General features: G+C 46.3%; 1 long non-coding RNA gene and 1 pseudogene across 1 annotated transcript; one reads left to right on the top strand and one right to left on the bottom strand.

Moving 5' to 3' along the window:
* The window catches only part of LOC137348771 (zinc finger protein 208-like), a 133,293-nt pseudogene that overhangs the window by 105,911 nt on the left and 11,719 nt on the right, over positions 1-15,663 (top strand).
* On the bottom strand, positions 3,979-15,466 carry LOC137349325 (uncharacterized). Its single transcript, XR_010969340.1, has 3 exons — positions 15,358-15,466; positions 5,715-5,831; positions 3,979-4,470 (listed from the first exon to the last, which is right to left on the bottom strand). It is a non-coding gene; the product is annotated as an uncharacterized lncRNA (long non-coding RNA).

A 15,663-nucleotide genomic window follows, 5' to 3' on the forward strand; every position in this document is an offset into this window, starting at 1 on the left:
TTTTCTTATTTTGTGCTGTGAAATAATCACCTGAACGAAGCAGAAAGCAAAACCAGGTAGGGAGGATTGTATACCAGTTATACAGGAATATCACATACATTCTGTGATGAGCATGTGATTCTCCCAACCCAATTTTCTTTTGGACAATTATTTATCTTCAAGCACAAAACAAGAAGATAACCTTATTAACTTTAGCAAATGAGCTGCCTCTGAAGACAAAATGCTTGTTTCTAAATATCATGACTGATGGTAGATTTTATAATTTAAAATAATGAGTCACATTGTAAAGATTCTAAACTAAAATAATCTTGTTTGCAGTGCAGATCTCATAATCATAATGAAAACTAATTAAAAATGTGTTTTTTACTCTTCCAAGGGTCCAAATATTATGCAACGTAAAAATTGTCCCAGATCTTGCTAGTGACAGTGGAAAAGTAATGAGACTAGTGTTGTACCTCTAGGAAGCAAATCCTGCACTCCGGGTCCCACTACTTGGTGGGACGTCCTGCCCCATGTGCCCAGAGATCTGCGGGTCGAGAATCGGCCTGTTCAATGTCCTGAAGACCCATGGCAGAAACTCACGACTTTGGGTAGACGTCATCCTCGAATCGAGGGACAGCCGACGACGACCTCTACAGTAACAAGTTTGAGCTTCTGTTGCATCATCTCCAAATCAGGCTCAAAAGTTTGGTAATGGCCCTGTGACAATGCAGCAGGTCCAATGGACAGCTGTATATCCCAACAGTGATGAACACTTCTGGCTCCTGTTCTACTGCATCAATTGGTTCAGTGACAGCTGCATTTAACAGCAAGGTGAGCTGAAAATCATAACTATTGTGTTGGCTTGGAGAAAGGCAGCATTCTGTATATACATATTCATACACGTACAGAGTATTGTGCCATCAGCCTCAGAAACCCAGTGACCATTTATAGTGACTGCAGAGAGCTCACAGGATAGTTACACTGTAGCCAATACACAGCACTTGTGGTGCAGGACAGTCTTTTCCAGATAATCTTAAGCAATGCCAAACCACACATTGAAGAAAGATGGCCAGAGTTATACTCCTTGTCTTCCATCACTATGATGTAAAAGACAGCTTCACACTGGCTCCAGGTTTACAGTGTGACTGGGTCAGTAGACAGTGAAAATGGAGATGAACAATGAATGGAATTCAGCCATACACCTGAGCAAACCGATAAGTGGAAATTCCAGATCACTTCAGTTGCTGCAAAGCACAGGACATATTCAGTTTATACAGTTCATGCTCACTGCAGGATATTCACATTCAGTAACCAGTTTGTGCAGAGTTTTCAGAAATTATTTCAGACACACACTGCTGTGTAAATGGAAGCAAGTTTCAAATTCCTATTGACAGACCAATGTTTTTGCTGCAGACCAGCGACTTGCCAGCTACTGATCCTGCACCATTAATTTTAAACCATGTCAAATGAGCTGTGTCAGTTCTCAGGTGGTCTCTGCTAAGATATCCCATGAAGGCAAAAACAAACATTGGGAATTGGTCTGTGTTTACACACACCTCCTTTTTGGCCATTTACAGAAGACTGACACACTGAAGTTGTGAAGGAGGATGCAGTTCCACCCACTTGCTTTCCTGTTTGAAGTTCATTTCCACCAAGGTGGAAGACGATAAAAATAAAGATGACTTAAAATTAGATAAAGAGACCTCCGGGCAGCTTGGTGATAGTTCTGATTTTTTTTGAAGCTGACCAATCTTTTGGTCAAGGTCGAAAAGGAAAAAAGCGAATGATGGATATCTAAAAGCCCAATGTCAGAAATTCAATTTGGCAGACATTTATCATCACTGAATTACTAGTTAACTTTTTCAACTGGTTGGATGATTTAGTGAATCCCTTCCCACACTCTGAGCAAGTGAATAGCCTCTCCCCGGTGTGAACTCGCTGGTGTCTCAGCAGGTTAGATGATTTAGTGAATCCGCTTCCACACTGAGCAGGTGAACGGCCTCTCCAGGGTGTGACTGCATGGATGATTTCCCAGTTTAAATGGATAATTCAATCCCTTTCCACAGTCCCCATATTTACATTGTTTCTTCCCAGTGTGACTGAACTTGCGTTTTGACAGGTCAGATGATCGGCTGAAACCTCATCCACACATAGAACACGTGTCCAGTTTCTCTCCACTGTGATTGGTGGCCTTTCCTTCCACATTCAAAATCTGATGAGACTCCAGCCACAATATAGTGGGCGACTCCTTCAGGTCCGGATCAAATGTTTGCTTTGCATTTCACAGCTGCAAATTCTGCCCTTCTAAATTCTTATGAAATTATTTAAAAACAGAAAAAAAAAGTGTGAGAGAACCCACAAAAACACAAAGGGCAGGTTGTGAAATGGAACTGAATGAATCTGGTAATTTATGGGGCCATCACTAGGAAAAAGTGACCATGAAAGCTGCTGGATTGACGTACAACCCCAACTGATTCACTAATGTCCTTCAGGGAAGGGAACCTGACACCCAGTCTGGACCTACACAAGACTCTTCCCTCTATGGGAGAGAGAGAGAGAGCGAGAGAGGGTGAAGTGTGAGGGGCAGGGAGAGGAGAGGTATTTTATTTATCAACAACTTGACCAGAACTTTGACAGAGCCTCCCAAACCATCAACTTCTATCATCTAGAAGGACCAGGGTAGCAGGTGTATGTGAACACCATCACCTCCAAGTTCCCCTCCAAGTCACACACCATCCTGACTTGTTTGACATCCAGTACTGGATGAACAGACATTCCCTCGAATTAAATATTGGGAAGTCTGACGTCATTGTCTTCAGTTCCTGCTACAAACTCCACTCCCTAGTCACCAACTCAATCCCTCTCCATGGCAACTGTCGACGGTTAAACCAGACCTTTCATAACCTTTGTGTCATATTTGACCCCGAGATGAGCTTCCGACTGCATATCAGCTCCATCACTCAGACCGCCTATTTCCACCTCAATAACATCACCAGACTTCACCACTGTCTCAGCTCATCTGCCTCTGAAACTTACATCCGTGTATTTGTTACCTCTCAACTTGACTATTCTAACACACTCCTGACCGGCCTCCAACATTCTACCCTCCATAAACTTGAGATCATCCAAAACTCTGCTGCCTGTGTCCTTACTCGAACCCAGTCCTGTTCACCCATCACCACTGTGCTCACTGGCCTACACAGACTCCCAGTTAAACAGCACCTCAATTTTAAAATCCTCATCCTTGTTTTCAAATCCCTCCATGCCCTCGCCCCTCACTATCTCTATAATCTCCTCCAGACCTACAACCCTCCGAGAGATCAGGGTTCATCTAATTCTGGCCCCTTGAACATCCCTGATTTTCATTGCTCCATCACTGGTGGCCGTGCCTTCAGCTGCCAAGGACATAATCTTTGGAAATCTCTCCCTAATCCTCTCCGCCTCTCCTTCCGTGATTCAGACACTGATTAAAACCCACATCTCTGATCAAGCTTTTGGTCATCTGCCCTAATATCTCATTATGTGTCTCAGTGTCAAATGTTACTTTATAAACACTCCTGTGAAACACCTTGGAACATTTTATTACATTAGAGGTGCTATATAAATACAAGTTGATGTTAACTTGGACATCTATCACCGTTCCTTCATCATCACTGGGTGAAAATCCAGTAACTCCTTCCCTAACACCATTGTGGGAGCACCTTCACCACACGGACTGCAGTGGTTCAAGAGGAAGGCCCATCATCACCTTCTCAATGGGGATTGGCAATATCTGCTGGTCGGACTAGTGATTCCCATTAAAGGTCTGCAAAGGAAACCCACCGGAGCCCAAATGCCGGACCCGGAAGAGCAACCTGACCCAAACCCGACACATGCTGTCAGGGTCGGGTTGGGTAGCAGGCCTTTACATCAGTAGACGGGTAAAGGCCTGCGACCTGACCTCGACGGGACCCAACAGCATGTGTCGGGTTCGGGTTGAGTCGGGTCGCACTTCCGGGTCCGGCATTCAGGCTCGGTCAGGTTTCCTTTGCAGACCTTTACCTCACATATAAGGCTATCCAACAGGACATTGCAGTGCTTTAATGCCCATATCCTAAGGAAGTAAAAAAATAAATCAGGATATGTAAGATGGATTAAAAGTCTCTGAATAAATACTTGGCTACTGAAACAATATTCTTTTAAATTGAGAGGCTGGTGTCCGTTTAACAACCTCATCTCCCCTGGAAACTACCTCCCTTAACAGTCTCGCATTGAAAATATTTGGGCCTGACTAGGCTCAAAGTATTCGGGATTAAAGCCAGCAGTTGCTCCTCCATCTCCACTCCAGATCAAACTGATGCAACAACGACCGACACAGGAGGTCAGGGACCGACTTCCACATCCAACACCCGGCCAGACATAAACCAGCTCTTAATTGATCCATCTGTGCTTCTTGACTCAGTTCCGTCAGCAATAAAACAAAAGCTAAATACTGCGGATGCTGGAACTCTGAAACAAAAAGAGAAAATGCTGGAAATACTCAGCAGGACAGGCAGGATCTGTGGAGAGAGAAAGTAAGTTAACGTTTCAGGCACATCGGGCCACTGGAGCCTGCAGCCTGGAACTCGGAGTTGGAGAAGGAGCAATAATGAGGAGTAGACTGTATGGCCCATCGAGCCTGCTCCGCCATTCAATACGATCATGGCTGATCTTGGGCTTCAATTCCACTATCCTGCCCATTCCCCATATCCCTTGATTCTCTGCGAGACCATAAATCTATCTATCCCAGCCTTAAATATATTCCACGATGGAGCACCCACAAACCTCGGGGGTAGAGAATTCCAAAGATTCACAACCCTTTGAGTGTCGTAATTTGTCCTCATCTCAGTCCTGAACAACTGGCCCCTTATCCTGAGACTGTGTCCCCACGTTCCCGTCTCCCTGACCAGTGGGAACAATCTCTCAGCTTCTACTGCATCAAGCCCTTTCAGAATCTTTTATGTCTCAATTAGATTGCCTCTCATTCTTTTAAACTCCAGAGAGTATAGGCCCAATTTACTCAGCCTCTCACACCAGGGAGCAATTCAGTAAATCTTTGCTGCCCTGCACGGAGCAGGTGAATGGCCTCTCCCCAGTGTGAACTCGCTGGTGTGTCAGTGCAAGTATATCCTTTCTTAAATGTGGAAACCAAAACTGCACACAGTATTCCAGGTGCGGTCTCACCAAAGCCCTGTACAATTTTAGTAAGACTTCTTTATTCCTGTACTCCAATTTGCAATAAAGGACAAAATGCCATTTGCCTTCCTAATAGTCTGCTGCAACTGCATGTTAACTTTGTGTATTCCTTGTATGCGTACCCCCAAGTCTCTCGGAAGATCAACACTTAGCAGAATAATTTTCAAAAGTTGTGAAACTACTAACAGCAGAATCTGACCCCTGATGTTATATGTGAACTCTCTAATGTGTTAGCTGGATGGATGACTGACTGAATCCCTTCCCACACACAGAGCCAATGAATGGCCTCTCCCCAGTGTGAACTCGCTGGTGTGTCAGTAGTCCTGCTGACTGAACATATCCCTTCCCACATTCAGTGCAGCTGAATGGCCTCTCCCCAGCAAGACAGCGTTGGTGATTAGAATGGACCTTAATCATTTACTACTCACCAAACAGGTAGCTTCTTCCCAAACTAACCACCTACCTGCTTGCCTGTGATGTTTGATTTCAATTCAATTAAACTAAAATGAAAAGCTTACCTGTGTACTCATCCTGGCGGCTCTCTGTTTCCCTGCTCTCTCTGTTGATTGTGACTTTTTAAGCCTCCGCTCCCACTGTGCTTCTCTCTCTCTCACTCTATCTCCAGTCTTCTTATCCTGAAATTGTCACAACCACATCCACTCACACATTCGCACACATGCACAAGAAACAGATAGAGAGGGAAAAAGGGGGAAGTAATGAGAAGTGGGTGGGCAGTAGATTTTGGGGAGGTCATGGTACACCTGTTGAATTCTCTTATAAATCCAGTTCACGTTGGCTGCTGGCCTGATATGTTTTTAGATTTCTCTCTTGGTTGGAGGTTCTGTTGCTCACCCGGGCACTGACAGGACCACGAAGGAGAGGCCGGCAGACACAGAGACACCCTCACCCCCAACACAGTCCCTGCACATCCTGGACCTACACATTGCTGTTTTAACCAGAACCAAGAGCAGGTCTAGGAGAAGATGCTCTTGACTTACCCACCCCCCTCCACACTGAGCAACCAAAGATTCGGAGAGTGGAACTAAAGTGTAACCAAGGCTTTTGATAAGGTCGCACACAGCAGATTCATGACAAAATTAAAAGCCTATGGAATCCAATGCAAAGTGGCAAGTTGGAGCCAAAATTGGCTCAGAGGCAGGAAGCAAAGGGTAATGGTTGATGGGTGTTTGTGTGACTGGAGGCTGTTTTCAGTGGGGCTCTGCAGGGATCAGTACTCGGTCCCTGGCTTTTTGTGGTATATATCAATGATTTGGACCCGCACACAGGGGGTATGATTAAGAAGTTTGCAGATGATAAAAAAACTTGACCATATGGTTGATAATGAAGAAGAAAGCTGTAAACTGCAGGAAGATATCAATGGACTGGTCAGGTGGGCAGAACAGTGGCAAATGGAATTCAGTCCGGAGAAGTGTGAGGTAATGTATTTGGGAAAAGCAAATAAGGCAAGGGAATACACAATAAATGGTAGGATATTGAGAAGTATAGAGGAACAGAGGGACCTCGGTGTGCATGTTCATAGATCCCTGAAGCTGGCTGGGCAGGTAGATAAGGTGGTTAAGACGACAGATGGGATACTTGCCTTTATTAGCCGATGCACAGAATATAACAGTCGAGCTTGTGCTGGAACTGTATAAAACACTGGTTAGGACACAGCTGGATACTGCGTGCAATTCTGGTCACCACACTATAGGAAAGATGTGATTGCATTTGAGAGGGTATGTAGGAGATTTACGAGGGTATTGCCTAGACTGGAGAATTTTAGTTATGAGGAAAGATTGGATAGGTGAGGGTTGTTTTCTTTGGAACAGAGGAGGCTGAGGGGAGACTGAATTGAAGTGTATAAAATCATGAGGGGTCCAGATCGAGTGGATAGGAAGGACCTATTCCCCTTGGCTGAGGGGTCTATAATCAAGGGGCACAGATTTAGGGTAAGAGGGAAGAAGTTTAGAGGGGATTTGAGGGGAAATGTTTTCAGCCAGAGAATGTTGGGGATCTGGAACTCACTGCCTGGGAGGGTGGTAGAGGCAGAAACCCTCATGACATTTAAAAAATACTTGGATATGCATTTGAAGTGCCCAAACCTACAAGGCTACAGACCAAGAGCTGGAAAGTGGGATTAGGCTGGATGGCTCCTTGTCGACAAGTGCAGACACGATGGGCCGAATGGCCTCCTTCTGTGCTGTAAATTCTATGACTCTAAGTTGAGGAGCAGCCCCTTCAGGTAACTATACAGGGACTGTAACCTCTCACACTGAATAGCTACATGGCCCATGGACTCCTCTAGGCTGCAAACATCACATGCAGCCTGGGAGTGGGTGAAGCTGCTGAAAACCCCGTTGTCCAGGATGCTCCATCTCTCCTGGGCACTAGGATCCGGTTGGGAACAGAGACCGTGAGGCCCCGCCCCCTCTCTGTGCCCTCACCAAGATGGCCACACATGCGCCCTGATCCCGCCCTATCCAAGATGGCGGCCAGTGCCCCCGCTCTCCCGGGCCTGTCACCGCGGGGTAAACACGGGGCCTGTGGCCTCTTATTCGGGGCCTCAGGCTGACCCCAGGTGCTTATGAAGATTCCCAGCCCACCCACGGCTCCAATCCCTCCCCTGCGCCCACAATTTCCTCCCGCCTCCCGAGCCGCCTGTTCCCCCTCAGTCCCTCTCCATCACCCGCACTGCATATGCTCCGAGCACAGTCTGATTTTCCCCTGGCGCACTGGGCTCCTGTAGTCATTGTCTTTCTGACTCGCGGGGAGTCCTGGATAATTAATCCGCCATTGAAACCTCCAATTGTTAAATGGATGACTATTCTCACATAATTGCGTAAAGATGGGAGGCAGGTCAGAAGATTGGACAGAATATAAAAAACAGCAAAGAAGGACTAAAAGATTGATAAGGAAGGTAAAATTACTTAGTTAGTTAGTTAGTTAGAGATACAGCACTGAAACAGGCCCTTCGGCCCACTGAGTCTGTGCCGACCATCAACCACCCATTTATACTAATCCTACATTAATCCCATATTCCTACCACATCCCCACCTGTCCCTATATTTCCCTACCACCTACCTATACTAGGGGCAATTTATAATGGCCAATTTACCTATCAACCTGCCAGTCTTTTGGCATGTGGGAGGAAACCGGAGCACCCGGAGGAAACCCACGCAGACACAGGGAGAACCTGCAAACTCCACACACGCAGTACCCAGAATTGAACCCGGGTCGCTGGAGCTGTGAGGCTGCAGTGCTAACCACTGCGCCGCCCTAGAGTACAAGAGAAAGCTAGCTAGAAATATAAAGATAGATAATGAGCTTCTATAGATATTTTAAAAAGAAAAAAAAGAGTTAACAAAGTGAGTATTGGTCTTATAAGAAGTGAGTTTGGGAATTAATAATGGATAATAAGGAGATGGCTGATGAATTGAACAGATATTTTGCATCGGCCTTCACTATTGAGGAAACAAGTAACATCCCAGTATCAGCTGTAAGTCAGGAAATGGAAGGGAGGGAGGAACTCAAGAAAATTACAATCACCAGGGAAGTGATACTGAACAAGTTGTTGGAGCTGCAGGCTGACAAGTCCCCAGGTTCTGATGGACTTCATCCTAGGGTGTTAAAAGAAGTGGCGAGTGAGATAGTTGATGTGTTAGTTTTAATTTTCCAAAATTCCCTAGATTTGGGGAAGATTCCTTTAGATTAGAAAATAGCGAATTGTAACTCCTTTATTCAAAAAGGGAAGGAGACAGAAAGCAGGAAACTACAGGCCAGTTAGCTTAACATCTGTCGAAGGGAAAACGTTAGAAGTTATTATTAAAGATGTTATAGCAGGGCATTTAGAAAAATTCAAGGTAATCAGGCAGAGTCAACATGGTTTTCTGAAAGGGAAATCATGTTTAACCAATTTATTGAAGTTCTTTGAGGGAGTTATATGTGCTGTGGATAAAGGGGAACTGGTGGATGTACTGTACTTAGATTTCCAGAAGGCATTTGATAAGGTGCCACATCAAAGGTTATTGCAGAAAGTAAAAGCTCATAGTGTAGGGGGTAACATATTGGCATGGATAGAAGATTGGCTAGCTAACAGGAAACAGACAGTAGGCATAAATGGGTCATTTCCTGGCTGGCAAGATGTAACGAGTGATGTGCCACAGGAAGCTGTGCTGGGGCCTCAACTGTTTACAATTTGCATAAATGAATTCGATGAAGGAACAAGATGATGACACAAAGATAGGTAAGAAAGTAACTTGTGAAGAGGACATAAGGAGGCTACAAAGGGATACTGATAGGTTAAGTGAGTGAGCAAAGACCTGGCAAATGGACTATAATGTGGGAAAGCGTGAAATTATTCACTTTGGCAGGACAAATAAAAAAAGCATATTATCTAAATGGCGAGAGATTGCAGAGCTCTGAGATGCAGAGGGATTTGGGTGTCCTCGTGCATGAATAGCAAAAGGTTAGTATGCAAGTTCAGCAAGTAATTAGGAAAGCTAATAGAATGCTCTCGTTTATTGTGAGGGGAATTGATTATAAAAGTAGGGAGGTTATGCTTCAGCTATACAGGGCATTGGTGAGACCACATCTGGTGGTCTGCTGTGCACAGTACTGGTCTCCTTATTTAAGGATGTAAATGCATTGGACGCAGTACAGAGAAGGTTTACGAAACTGATACCTGGAATGGGCAGGCTGTCTTACGAGGAAAGATTGGACAGGCTAGACTTGTATCTGCTCGAATTTAGAAGAGTAAGAGGTGACTTGATTGAAACATATAAGATCCTGAGGGGTCTTGACAGGGTGGATATGGATAGGATGTTTCCCCTTTTGGGAAAATCTTGAACTAGGGATCACTGTTTAAAAATAAGGGGTCGCCCATTTAAGACAGAGATGAGGAGAAATGTTTTCTCTCAGAGGGTCGTGAGTCTTTGGAATTCTCTTCCTCAGAAGGTGGCAGAAGCAGAATCTTTGAATATTCTTAAGGCAGAGGTAGATAGATTCTTGATAAGCAAGGGGGTGGAAGGTTATCGGAGGCAGGTGGAAATGTAGAGTAATCAGTTCAGCCACAAACTTATTGAAGGGCGGATCAGGCTCGAGGGGTTGAGTGGCCTACTCCTGCTCCTAATTCGTATGTCTTCCCATGGAAATTGGGGCAGAAAGACAATGAAGAGAATTAAATAAATTATACAGATACCCGAGTGCCCGGGACATCAACTATGGTGTGAAGTACAATGGGATTTCTGTTCATTATCCACATTGGGACTCAGGAATGAGAGGAATGTTTCCATAATGTGCAGATGACACCAAATTGATGGTAGAATTAATAATGTGGAGACTGCACTGAAATCCAGGAAGACAGAAACAGGCTGGCAGACTGGACAGATAAATGGGAAATGAAATTCAACCTAGTGAAATGTGAGCTGGTTCATTTTGGGAGGAGGAATAAGGAGGCCAGTTATTGGTTAGAATGTAAGAAATTAAATGGAGCAGAGGAGCAAAGTGATCTGGGAACAGAGTCACATAAATCACTAAAAGGAGCAACACAAGTCGATAAGAGAGCAAAGAAAGAGCTGATGTTCTTTTCTAGAGGAATACAATGTAACAGCAGGGAGGGAATGTTAAATTTATAGAGAACCTCACTTAGAAGGACTGTGAGCAGTTCTGGTCTCCAGATTAAAAAAGGATATTGAAGACTGAAGAAAGTGCAGAATAGATTTACAAAGATGTCACCAGAGAGGATGTTACTATCCAGCAAGATTGAGCAGGCTGGGGCTCCTTTCTCTGGAAAAGAGAAGACTAGGAGGAGATCTGATAGAGGTCTTTAAAATTATCAGTCAGTCAGAACAAGGGGGCAGCAATATAATACAGACATTAACAGGTCAAATAGAGAACTTAGGAGGAATTTCTCTACTCAGACAGTGGTGAGAATGTTGAACTCACTGCCACGTGCAGTGGTCGAAGCAGATAGCAATGATGTGTTTAAGGGGAGGCTCAATACATATATGAGGGAGAAGGGAATAGAGGGATATGGGGGCAGAGTGGGAAGAGGTAATTAGATTGGGAGGAGGGTCATGTGGATTCTAAACACCAGCACAGAGTGTTGGGGCCAAATGGCCTGTAATTCTGTGTATGTTCAGCCTGGGTGGATTAATGCTCGGGATTACAGAGCCCAGGGGTGGATTAACACTCGTGTTTATTCAGGGCCCAGGGGTGGATTAATGCTCGGATTTACAGGACACAGGGGTGGATTAATGCTCGGATTTACAGGACTCGGGGGTGGATTAACGCTGGGGTTTGCAGGCCCAGGGGTGGATTAATGCTCGGGTTTACAGGGCCCAGGGGTGGATTAATGCTCGGATTTACAGGACTCGGGGGTGGATTAATGCTCGGGTTTACAGGACTCGGGGGTGGATTAATGCTCGGGTTTACAGGGCCCAGGAGTGGATTAATGCCCGGGTTTACAGGACCCAGGGGTGGATTAACGCTGGGGTTTGCAGGTCCAGGGGTGGATTAATGCTCGGGTTTACAAAACCCAGGGGTGGATTAATGCTCGGGTTTACAAAACCCAGGGGTGGATTAATGCTCGGGTTTACAAAACCCAGTGGTGGATTAATGCTCGGGTTTACAGGGTCCAGGAGTGGATTAATGCTCGGGTTGACAGGGCCCAGGAGTGGATTAATGCTCGGGTTTACAGGGCCCAGGGGTGGATTAATGCTCGGGTTTACAGGACCCGGAGTGGATTAATGCTCGGGTTTACAGGACTCGGGGGTGGATTAATGCTCGGGTTTACAAGACCCAGGGGTGGATTAATGCTCGGGTTTACAAGACCCAGGGGTGGATTAATGCTCGGGTTTACAAGACCCAGGGGTGGATTAATGCTCGGGTTTACAGGACCCAGGGGTGGATTAATGCTCGGGTTTACAGGACCCAGGGGTGGATTAATGCTCGGGTTTACAGGGTCCAGGAGTGGATTAATGCTCGGGTTGACAGGGCCCAGGAGTGGATTAATGCTCGGGTTTACAGGGCCCAGGGGTGGATTAATGCTCGGGTTTACAGGACCCGGAGTGGATTAATGCTCGGGTTTACAGGACTCGGGGGTGGATGAATGCTCGGGTTTACAAGACCCAGGGGTGGATTAATGCTCGGGTTTACAAGACCCAGGGGTGGATTAATGCCCGGGTTTACAGGGCCCAGGGGTGGATTAATGCTCGGGTTTACAGGGCCCAGGGGTGGATTAATGCTCAGGTTTACAGGACCCAGGGGTGGATTAATGCTCGGGTTTACTGGACTCGGGGGTGGATTAATGCTCGGGTTTACAGGACTCGGGGGTGGATTAATGGTCGGGTTTACAGGGCCCAGGAGTGGATTAATGCCCGGGTTTACAGGACCCAGGGGTGGATTAATGCTGGGGTTTGCAGGTCCAGGGGTGGATTAATGCCCGGGTTTACAGGACCCAGGGGTGGATTAATGCTGGGGTTTGCAGGTCCAGGGGTGGATTAATGCCTGGGTTTACAGGACCCAGGGTTGGATTAATGCTGGGGTTTGCAGGTCCAGGGGTGGATTAATGCCCGGGTTTACAGGACCCAGGGGTGGATTAATGCTGGGGTTTGCAGGTCCAGGGGTGGATTAATGCTCGGGTTTACAAGACCCAGGGGTGGATTAATGCTCGGGTTTACAAGACCCAGGGGTGGATTAATGCTCGGGTTTACAGGACCCAGGGGTGGATTAATGCTCGGGTTTACAAGACCCAGGGGTGGATTAATGCTCGGGTTTACAAGACCCAGGGGTGGATTAATGCTCGGGTTTACAAGACCCAGGGGTGGATTAATGCTCGGGTTTACAAGACCCAGGGGTGGATTAATGCTCGGGTTTACAGGACCCAGGGGTGGATTAATGCTCGGGTTTACAGGACCCAGGGGTGGATTAATGCCCGGGTTTACAGGACCCAGGGGTGGATTAATACTCGGGTTTACAAGACCCAGGGGTGGATTAATGCTCGGGTTTACAGGACCCAGGGGTGGATTAATGCCCGGGTTTACAGGACCCAGGGGTGGATTAATACTCGGGTTTACAAGACCCAGGGGTGGATTAATGCTCGGGTTTACAGGACCCAGGGGTGGATTAATGCTCGGGTTTACAAGACCCAGGGGTGGATTAATGCTCGGGTTTACAAGACCCAGGGGTGGATTAATGCTCGGGTTTACAAGACCCAGGGGTGGATTAATGCTCGGGTTTGCAAGACCCAGGGGTGGATTAATGCTCGGGTTTACAGGACCCAGGGGTGGATTAATGCTCGGGTTTACAGGACCCAGGGGTGGATTAATGCCCGGGTTTACAGGGCCCAGGGGTGGATTAATGCTCGGATTTACAGGACCCAGGGGTGGATTAATGCTGGGGTTTACAGAGCCCAGGAGTGGATTAATGCTCGGGTTTACAGGGCCCAGGGGTGGATTAATGCTGGGGTTTACAGAGCCCAGGAGTGGATTAATGCTCGGGTTTACAGGGCCCAGGGGTGGATTAATGCTCGGGTTTACAGGGTCCAGGGGTGGATTAATGCTCGGGTTTTTACAGGGCCCAGGGGTGGATTAATGCTCAGGTTCACTGGGCCCAGGGGTGGATTAATGCTTGGGTTTACAGGGCCCAGGGGTGGATTAATGAATGTTCTGGCTCTAAATTTTAGACGATGCTGCCGAGTACTGCAGGTGATGGAGAAGAGGTTCTCTCTATCTGCCCTATCAGTTTCAATTAATATCTTGAAAACTTTGATCAAATCACCCCTTAATGGGCGGCACAGTGACGCAGTGGTTAGCACCGCAGCCTCACAGCTCCAGTGACCCGGGTTCAATTCTGGGTACTGCCTGTGTGGAGTTCTCCCTGTGTCTGCGTGGGTTTGCTCCAGGTGCTCCGGTTTCCTCCCACATGCCAGAGACTTGCAGGTTGATAGGTAAATTGGCCATTAGCAATTGCCCCTAGTGTAGGTAGGTGGTAGGGAAATATAGGGACAGGTGGGGATGTTTGGTAGGAATATGGGATTAGTGTAGCATTAATATAAATGGATGGCTGATGGTCGGCATAGACTCGGTGGGCTGAAGGGCCTGTTTCAGTGCTGTATCACTAAACTAAAACTAATCTTCTGAATTTCAGGGACTACAACCCTCCTAGTAAGGTGAAGGATTCCGACAGAAGGAATAGGGAGAGGCAACATACACTTAATGGTAAAGTTCTAAAGAGTGCGCAGGGACAGAGAGACTTGGGGGTTCATGTGCAGAGATCATTGAAGGTGGCAGGACATATTGAGAGAGTAATTGGCAAAGTAAATGGGATCTTGGGCTTCATAAATAGAGATATTGAATGCACAAGGAAGCAAGTTATGCTGAACCTTTATAAAGCTCTGGTTAGGTCACAGCTAGAGTATTGCATTCAGTCATGGTTACCACACTTTCAGAAGGATGTGAGAGTCGTTGGGAGAGTGCAGAGGAGATTTACCAGAATGGTTCCAGGGATGAGGGAATTTAGCTACAAGGTTAGGTTGGAGAAGCTGGGATTGTTCTCCTTGGAACAAAGAGGACTGAGGGGTGATCTGATAGAGGAGTTCAAAATGATGACAGGTTTCGATAAGGTAGACTAAGAAATACTGTTCCCATTAATTGATGGCACAAGGATTAGGGGACACAGATTAAGGTTTTGGGCAGGAGATACACGGGGATGTGAGGAAGAAGTTTTTTAACGCAGTCAGTGGTAATGACCTGGAACTCACTGCCTACGAGGGTGGTGGAAGCAGAGATGATCAATGATTTCAAAAGGAAATTAGATGGGCACTTGAGGGAAATAAACCTGCAGGACTACGGGGATAGAGTGGGGGAATGGGACTGACTGGATTGTTCTACAGAGAGCTGGGATGGAATCAAAAAGATCAATGTCCTCCTTCTGTGCTGTAATGACTCTATGATTCATTTGTGTAATCTCTACTTGTAATTTAACCCTTGGAGTCCAGGTATCATTCAGGGCCCTCCAAGGCCAATATATCCTCCCTAAGTTGTGGTGCCCAGAACTGAACACAATACTCCAGGTGTGGTCTCACCAGGGCTTTGTGTATCTCAGCGCTTTTCCACTCACACTGATACCTGAAATCTTTTCCCACAGACAGAACAGACAAACCTTTCTCCTTCCACATTCAATGGCCAATGATATTCAGGTACTGATGAATTGAGTGACTCTGTCAGATCTTGATGTGATGTTTAGTTTGAAATTCCCATCTGCAAATTCTCCCTTTCTAAGCCCCTGTAAAAGGAGGTTACAAAAGCCATCACTGCCAGTTCAGGATAGAAATTCACAACATTCCCTCCTCCTGCTTCCTGGCCCAGGATGGTTGAACATGCACCCTGCTTCACATTAGATTAGATTAGATTAGAGATACAGCACTGAAACAGGCCCTTCGGCCCACCGAGTCTGTGCCGAACATCA

The sequence above is a fragment of the Heterodontus francisci genome, chromosome 34 (genome assembly GCF_036365525.1).
Source record: "Heterodontus francisci isolate sHetFra1 chromosome 34, sHetFra1.hap1, whole genome shotgun sequence".
NCBI classification, from domain to species: Eukaryota; Metazoa; Chordata; class Chondrichthyes; order Heterodontiformes; family Heterodontidae; genus Heterodontus; species Heterodontus francisci.